Source organism: Delphinus delphis, chromosome 14 (genome assembly GCF_949987515.2).
Source record: "Delphinus delphis chromosome 14, mDelDel1.2, whole genome shotgun sequence".
Classification (NCBI taxonomy): Eukaryota; Metazoa; Chordata; class Mammalia; order Artiodactyla; family Delphinidae; genus Delphinus; species Delphinus delphis.
This window is the reverse complement of record NC_082696.1, coordinates 68,404,596-68,412,619: the sequence shown is the minus strand read 5'-3', so window position 1 is coordinate 68,412,619 and position 8,024 is coordinate 68,404,596. Positions and strand designations below refer to the sequence as shown.

The 8,024-nt window shown below is 44.3% G+C and overlaps 1 pseudogene; it reads left to right on the top strand.

The window, feature by feature from the left end:
* The first annotated feature begins 373 nt into the window (after window positions 1-373).
* On the top strand, window positions 374-3,679 carry LOC132437171 (N-alpha-acetyltransferase 40-like; annotated as a pseudogene).
* Window positions 3,680-8,024: the final 4,345 nt, after the last annotated feature.

Below are 8,024 nucleotides of genomic sequence, written 5' to 3'. Positions count from 1 at the left end.
TTCCTATAAGTTTCACTCAAGTCCCGCTTCCTTGAAGAAAGACTAATTTTCCTAGTAATTTTTATGGAGTTGCTCATCTCTGAATTTCAAGATCCATTCCACCCACTGTAGCTATGCAGTACAGTTTTCCTTCCTAGTCTCTTTTTTTTTTTCATAAGCAGGTTTTGAAATGGAGTGCCAATTCCTTCAAGTCAGGTACCGCTGACTTTCACTGTTTTTTTAAACATCCAAAGAGCTCAACAGAGTGTGGAAACATCATTCGATAAATTTTTTTTTCTTCAGAGTAGCTTGAATTCAAACCTTTCACTGCTTCAAATCACTCCTCTGAAGTAATGCTAATTACTGAGGCTGTGCTGCATCTAGCATTCTATTCATGCTTGACATCACAAACCAATTCTGGAGCAACAGGTATGTGACAACAAGAAAGAAACATAAAAAGAGGGTTGAAAATTGACAAATTCCTTAAAAGAGATGGAAAGAGTCACTGGGCAGTAGTCAAAGAGAGTCACTTAGGGAAGTTTTAATGCAGAAAAGAAAGCTCTTATTTGACATACTAACTGGAAAACAGTTTAACTTTAGTTTATGTACATTGGTGCTAATTATTTAGATGATAAGAACTAAATCAGTTTCTTTTCTTAAAACCAAATAAATTCAAACCTCTTGAACTTCCTGAAATACTAAAGCAAAATTTTGGGTAGAGTGGGCTAGAATAGATGGGGTGGGGAATATGATTGTATTTTATTTTTTAGATGAATCCTATCACCTAGGAGCAGTTTCTGCCCCTTTCCAAAAGTGAGTGATAGGGGTCACACTCTGGCCTCACTCTAATATTAGGCAGTGATGGAAAAATGCCTCTTTCAGCTCTCTGAATCAATAATTCTCAACCCTTGAGAACTACAATATTGTATTCTAACTTGCCTTTACGACTACTGCTTCACTAAAACTCATCTGTGCTATAATTATACACACGTTAAGCATATAAGCTAAAAATACATACTTTTAATAAAATTCTACACACAAAAGGATAGGATGGGTTGCACTGAATTATCTAAAATAGCCATTCTAGAACCCAAGCAGCAATTCTCAGCATTTTCTAATACAGACTACAGTGATTCTGAGCAGAGAGAGCTCATAACCCCTTCGGACTGAATTTCATGATGTCTGATCAGCCAAACGACGTTCCCAAAAGTTTTTGGACAAAGTATTAATTTTAGCTGAACATAACCTGTCTTTGACCAAATCTCCAAAACATTTTTTTACATGACAGATTTTGAGTTGTGCCAAAATTATACAGTCAGGATTCCCCACGTAATTCAATGGTTTATCTTACTCAATAAACCATATGCAGTAGGTTGGAAAAATGGCCACACATGCTTCATCTCTTTGTATTCATACCCTCTTTGTCATGGAAGTTTGAGCGCCCTCAAACTTGACTCTGAACTTGGCCATAAGGCATGTTTAACCAACAAGATGCTAGCAAACATGATGCAAGGACTGAAAAACACTTGTGCTTTGGGGCTTCCCCTCAGACCACCACCACCACCACCACCACCACCACCACCACCACCACCACCATATGAAGAAGCCCAAGCAAACCTATCGATGACTAAAGGCATGTGGTCCAGTCAGCCTTGCCACCCAAGCCAAGAGCTACCCCCACCCCCGAAAGCAGAGCTGACCAACAGCTAACTGCAGTCTTTTATCTGCCAGTAAGTGAGAGCCAGCCTAAACCAGAAGAATCACCCTGTGCATTCCAACTCCCGATGCAAAGAAACAAGAATCAAATAAATGGCTGTTGTCTTAAACCACTAAGTTTTGGGGTGATTTGTTATTCAGTAAGAGCTAACTGACACACCATGAGATTTCAAATAATAGCCTACCATTTTCCTCACCCCTTGCCTTCAACTCCAATGATCCCTTTTTTAAATTGGCCACTGCTAGATCTTTCATTTTTTCCTAAACACAATGGGATTATGGGATTGCAGTCTGGAAACCAATTCAGAGATTTAAGAAATTGTCTCATAAATGGGAGAATGGGAGTGCAATAATTTTCACCAGCTGGGTTTTACTAATATTCAGCTGTCCTATCTCTGCAATGTATTCCTAATGGTTGAAATACAAGCACCAAAGTCCAGCATCTTTTACTCGCAAAGTTACTTGAAATGTAGTGAAACAATGAAAGCTTTCAAGCAGAACAAGAGTTTTTCTCTTTTTTTTTTTAATACACCAAGCAGGTGGCATACTATAGCCACAAAAATAGTATTCAAATTTCAATCCATCTCAACAGAAATTGGACAGTTATTTGGTTTCATCATGGATCAAAGCCCCCAGATATCTGTAGTTTTTGTACTAGAGATTCCAAAATTGAACAAGGGAGAACCATAAAACTAAGTTGTAGCCCATCCAAAATAAACCGTTGGTTTATGTCACTGATAAAAATCATTGTTTTAATGCTATTATAGCTATAATTATTATGGCATCTATTTTTTTCTGATTCCTACCACATGATATTTTTATTTTTGCATATTTAATGACTATTCTTGCTTAACTTTAGGACATTTGGATAGACTTCCCAATAAATTTCCAGACTGAAATCCACCTCCATACCAAAACTCGTACTGAATTATTTTTCTCATCAATCAGTGAGGAGGCAAAAACGTGACAACTGATAAATTATACTTCAATTTAAAAACTGGCTAAAACCAAAAAAAGACGGTTAAAATTAAAAAAAAACAATAAGATTCTTGGATGTTAAAAACACTGACAACTACAGTGGAGACTCATTGCAAACAAACAGGCTGGGGGAGGATCCTTTTAACATTTTCAGAGTAAAATCTACAGATGGTGTTATTTCTAAGTTTTCCTTCCTGCCGTTTTTATGCTTGTTGCATTTGGGGGAATTAAAAGACAAAAGAGCTTTAAGAGACTAGGCTTGGAGACCCTTTAGAGGCTTTCCCAGCGTTCAAGAAATATGATGGGAATGGGTTAAATGTCTTCATTGAATGTAAGCGAGTGTCTGGCCTGGAGCCAGTCACTGTTTGGGCCTTCAACCTGACCAACATGTAAACCATGTATGAGCGACGCGACTGGGGCTGGAAGGACCGAGAGAAACACAAGGAAATGATGGATTACCTCTAATCGCTTGGGAAAAACAGTTCGGTCCATGTCGCCCTTCCTCTCTTCCGGTTTGACGTGGTGTGCAGGGACGAAGTCCTGTACCACTACGAAGTCCAGATGGAGAGCAAGGTGCGGCAGAAAGGCCTGGGCAAGCTCCTCATACAATCCAGCAGATCACGGCCAGCAGCACACAGAGGAAGTTATGTTAGCTGTATGTAAGCACAATCGTGGCGCCTACAGGTTCTTCAGAGAAGCGCTGCAATGTGAAATCGACGACTCTCCCCCAAGCGTGTCCGGATGCTGCTCCAATGGGGTCCCGAGCCGGAGGACGAAGTCTGGGGACAGCCAGCACTCCCACGCGGGCGGGCACTCTGGTGGCTGCTGTCCCTGCACTCCCAAGCCAGAACACTTCTCTCAGGCCCGTCCTCTCCCTGGCCTCAGGCCGCTTACCAGGTGCCCTCAGAGCTGTGGTCTCCTCAGCCCTCCCCGTGCCAGGCTGCACCCTGAGAGCACAGAACCTTGGGGAGGAGAGGGCCACGCTGCCCCTCCCGCTCTCTCCTAGAAGAGCAGGAGGCCAGGACGGAGCAGAGTGCACGGGATGCTGTGGGAAGAGCCGGTGGATGCCTGGGCACAAGGCGCATGCTCTCATAGTGGCCGCCCGCTCACTCGGCTCTCGGCTCTCGCGAGAGTGAGAACCCTTCCGCGTAGGGTTCCTCGACTTTCCTCCAGCGGAATGCTTGAGAAGCTCGCCGGCGCCACCACCACCAGCACACGCTCACAGTTGGACAATGGAGTGTTTATACCCGCCTTTCTGAAAGTTCTGGACCCCTGGGTCAGGGTCTGGCTGCTTCCCAAAGAGGAATGGACTCGGTGTAGATTTGGGCTTTTAGGCGTAGAGAGAGGCTTCGGAAAGCCTCCCGTTTCATGGATGGGATGCTCGGATGGAGACCTTGGGAAGGTCTTTGGTGCCGCGACACAAAGAAGCGAGAGAGCTCCTTATGGCTGTGCTTTTATGGATCCACAGTTAGAGCAGAGCTGTGCCAGGGGACCAGATGACTCAGGGAGGAAGGCTGTCTCCCTCACTCCATTGCTGCCAGTGAGGGGCTGAGAGGACCAGGACCAGGTGTGAATGGGGCCTACCACGGGGACTATGGCTTCTCCGGGCTTTTGGACTTGGCTACATCCTGACCTTAATCTCTTGATCTCATGGCAGTGACTCGAGTTTTTCTTTCATAGAAAACAGCCGGAGGCTCTGCCTGCTCTTCTCCGCCACCTCTCACCACTCTTTCTGCTTCTGCCCCTCACGCCACCCCAGATACCCAAGTTCTTACTCTCAAGGGGAGAATAACATCAGGGAGCCCCTCGTCTTCCCCCAAAATGGCCCCTCTTTCCTGGCATATTTAGTGCTGTTTCCTCTCCTGTCTTGGCGCTGATAGCTCTCTGAAGGTGGGTATCCCTCCCCACCGCCCCGCCCATCCCCCCGCCTGCTTAGAGAGCCTCCAGCCAGCAGCAGGCCCCTCTGCCCGCACTCCCCAGCCTGGCCCCTCGCTGCCACACAGAGCCACCAGTGCCACTGCCCTGGCTGGCAGCGCAGGCTGCAGCAGGAACGCCTCTCAGTGGCCAAACAGCTGCTTTTCTTTCCAGTATCACCTGTGGCAGCAGGTGGGAGTCAGGAGAAGGTCTTCCTCTCCTCTCGTGGGATAGAGAGAGTTTAAACTCGCCCTGATCTCTAGGGCGATCTCTTCCCTTGTTCCCCTTCCAGGGAAGAAAATGACCAAATCCTTATCCAGGAAGAAGCACCTAATGCCTTCCCTTGGACAACCTTGAGCTCTGCTTTAGGGAGTGTCCCAAAGATTCTGCCTTCGTGAGGTTGCTCACGAGGAGGCCTGTCCGTCCTTCTGACCGCTGTCTGCTCACGTCCCACCCTCTGCCCTCTCTCGGGCCGCCCGTGCTGGCAGATCTCCCGGGAGCTGTTCCTGCTTCTCCCCCGCTCCGCCCCCCGCCTCGCCTCCTCCACACCCACCCCCGTTCCCGCCTGTGCAGGGGGGCCCTGTACACACGGCCTCCTTCCCCCGGCCCAGCCCTGCGCTGTGCGTTGCTCTTGACCAGCCAGCAGTGGACGTGGCCTTGCAGCTTTACACAGGAATAAGCCCACCTTTGCCCCTACCCTGCTGGCTCCCAGGGGATTTTACCCAAGGGTAAGAATTTTAATGACTGGGAGGGGATGGGAGGGCTCATTCCAAAAATCATGGGGCAACAGAAGCATATTTAGGAAAAGATTTTCCTCTGATCCCTGCTGTCTCTCAAAGGACACAGGATGATAAATATTTACTGTATTAGATCATGGATTTCTTTTCTTTTTTTCCATTAAAAACCAAAACAAGTTTATTAAAGTAAACTTTTTTTTTTTTTTTTTAGAGATCATGGATTTCTGATGCCTCCCACTAAAGGTGTCCGAAAGGGAACCCAGCGTAAATCCCACATAAGGTGAGTTCAGTGTACGTTCTCTCTTTCTGCTCCCTGGGTACCTGGCAACGAGCCCGCTGGTAGATGGGTGCTTTGTGCTGGGCCCTGGTGGTCCAGCTGCCTCCAAGGGCTGCTGTCGGGGGAGGGGCTGCCTGAGACCTGCAGGTCACCCCGTTGTTGGTTTTGAGCCCATTCAGTTCTCAACTATCAATCTTTCTCCATTTCCCCAATGTCTTGGTTTTGAGAAACATAGCAGGCCTTTTGTACCAGGATTTTTTGTTTGTTTCTTTGGGGGATGTTAAAATATTAATTTTGAGATTTTTTTTAGCTGTATCTACCGTATTTCAGGTTATTTTCGTTGATGTCAGATGTGTGTATGACATGTTTATGGTTCTTTTTTTAACCCTTCCTGGTTTGTTTTTTTTAGAGGAAACTTTGAATATAAACTCCTTCTTGATATATATATTTTTTTCTTTAGCAACTTGTTATCACTGGAAGAAAAGGGGGAAAATGACCTCTTTTTGCATTGGTTGTATTTGTTTTTTGTTTGTTTTCATCTATTTATTTATTTATTTTTGGCTGCATTGGGTCTTCGTTGCTGCTTGTGGGCTTTCTCTAGTTGCAGTGAGCAGGGGCTACTCTTCGATGCAGTGCGCAGGCTTCTCATTGCGGTGGCTTCTATTGTTGTGGAGCACGGGCTGTAGAGCACAGGCTCAGCAGTTGTGGCACATGGGCTTAGTTGCTCCATGGCATGTGGGATCTTCCCGGACCAGGCCTTGAACCCGTGTCCCCTGCATTGGTAGGCAGATTCTTAACCACTGCGCCACTAGGGAAGTCCTGTATTTGGTTTTTGGGGTTTTTTGTTTTTGTTTTCCTGGGGGGCTTTTTGTTTTGTTTTTTCTTTGTTTGTTTGTTTTGGCTGCCCCGTGTGGCTTGTGGGATTTTAGTTAGTTCCCTGACCAGGGATTGAACCCGAGCTCTCAGCAGTGAGACCATGGAGTCCTAACCACTGGATTGCCAGGAATTCCCTCATTGGTTGTACTTGTATGTCACAAATAAAAGATACTTTGTTCAGCTGAAAAAAAAAATTTAATATTCTCAGTGGAATCTGGAGTGAAATACTGGACCTCTCCTCTGAAGGATATATTTCCACTAGGGTTTCAGAAACTATTCATGTAATGCCAAAATGAATTGAAGTAAGAAACACTGCCTTTAAAAAGCAGGTGTCTCATAGGCAGGTCAGTTAGATATAAGTAGTTTCTGACTACAAGCCAGTCATTTGTTTATTTTGAAAACTAGAAGCTTAGTGTAGTAAATACAGAATTGACAGTCTCAAGTTGAACAGACTCAAATCTTTATATTAAAACAGTAATTATCTTGCTTGTGTGCTGGATGATGAAAGGTCATTGAGGAAAAAATAGAGGGAATATTGAAGGGCATCTGCTTAATAAAAATGCTCACCACATCATCTAATGATTAGATATTATTTAATATTTAATGATTAAATATTATTTAATAATTTAATATTATTTAAATAATTATTTAATTATTATTTATTGAATTTTTTTCTTCAGATGAGGACTATTAGGATCTACTCTCTTAGCAACCTTCAAATATGCTACACAAAATTTTTTTTTTTACTATTTTTTTAATAGATCTTTATTGGAGTATAATTGCTTCACAATACTATACTTGTTTCTGTTGCACAACAAGGCAAATGAGCCATATGTATACACATGTCCCCATATCCCCTCCCTCTTGAGCCTCCCTCCCACCCTCCCTATCCCACCCCTCTAGGTCATCGCAAAGCACCCAGCTGATCTCCCTGTGCTATGCAGCTGCTTCCCACCAGCCAACTATTTTACATTCGTTAGTGTATATATGTCAGTGCTACTCTCATTTGCCCCAGCTTCGCCCTCCCACCCCATGTCCATTCTCTATGTCTACCTCTTGATTCCTGCCCTGCAAATAGACTCATCAGTACCTTTTTTTTTTTTTAGATTCCGTATATATGTGTTAGCATACAGTATTTGTTTTTCTCTTTCTGACTTACTTCACTCTGTATGACAGACTCTAGGTCCATCCACCTCACTACAAATAACTCAATTTCTTTTCTTTTTATGGCTGAGTAATATTCCATTGTATATATGTGCCACATCTTTATCCATTCACCTGTCGATGGACACTTAGGTTGCTTCCATGACCTGGCTATTGTAAACAGTGCTGAAATGAACATTGTGGTGTATGTCTCATTTTGAATTATGGTTTTCTCAGGGTATATGCCCAGTAGTGGGATTGCTGGGTCGTATGGTAGTTCTATTTGTAGTTTTTTAAGGAAGCTCCGTACTGTTTTCCATAATGGTTGTATCAATTTACATTCCCACCAGCAATGCAAGATGGTTCCCTTTTATCCACACCCTCTCCAGCATTTCTTGTTTCTA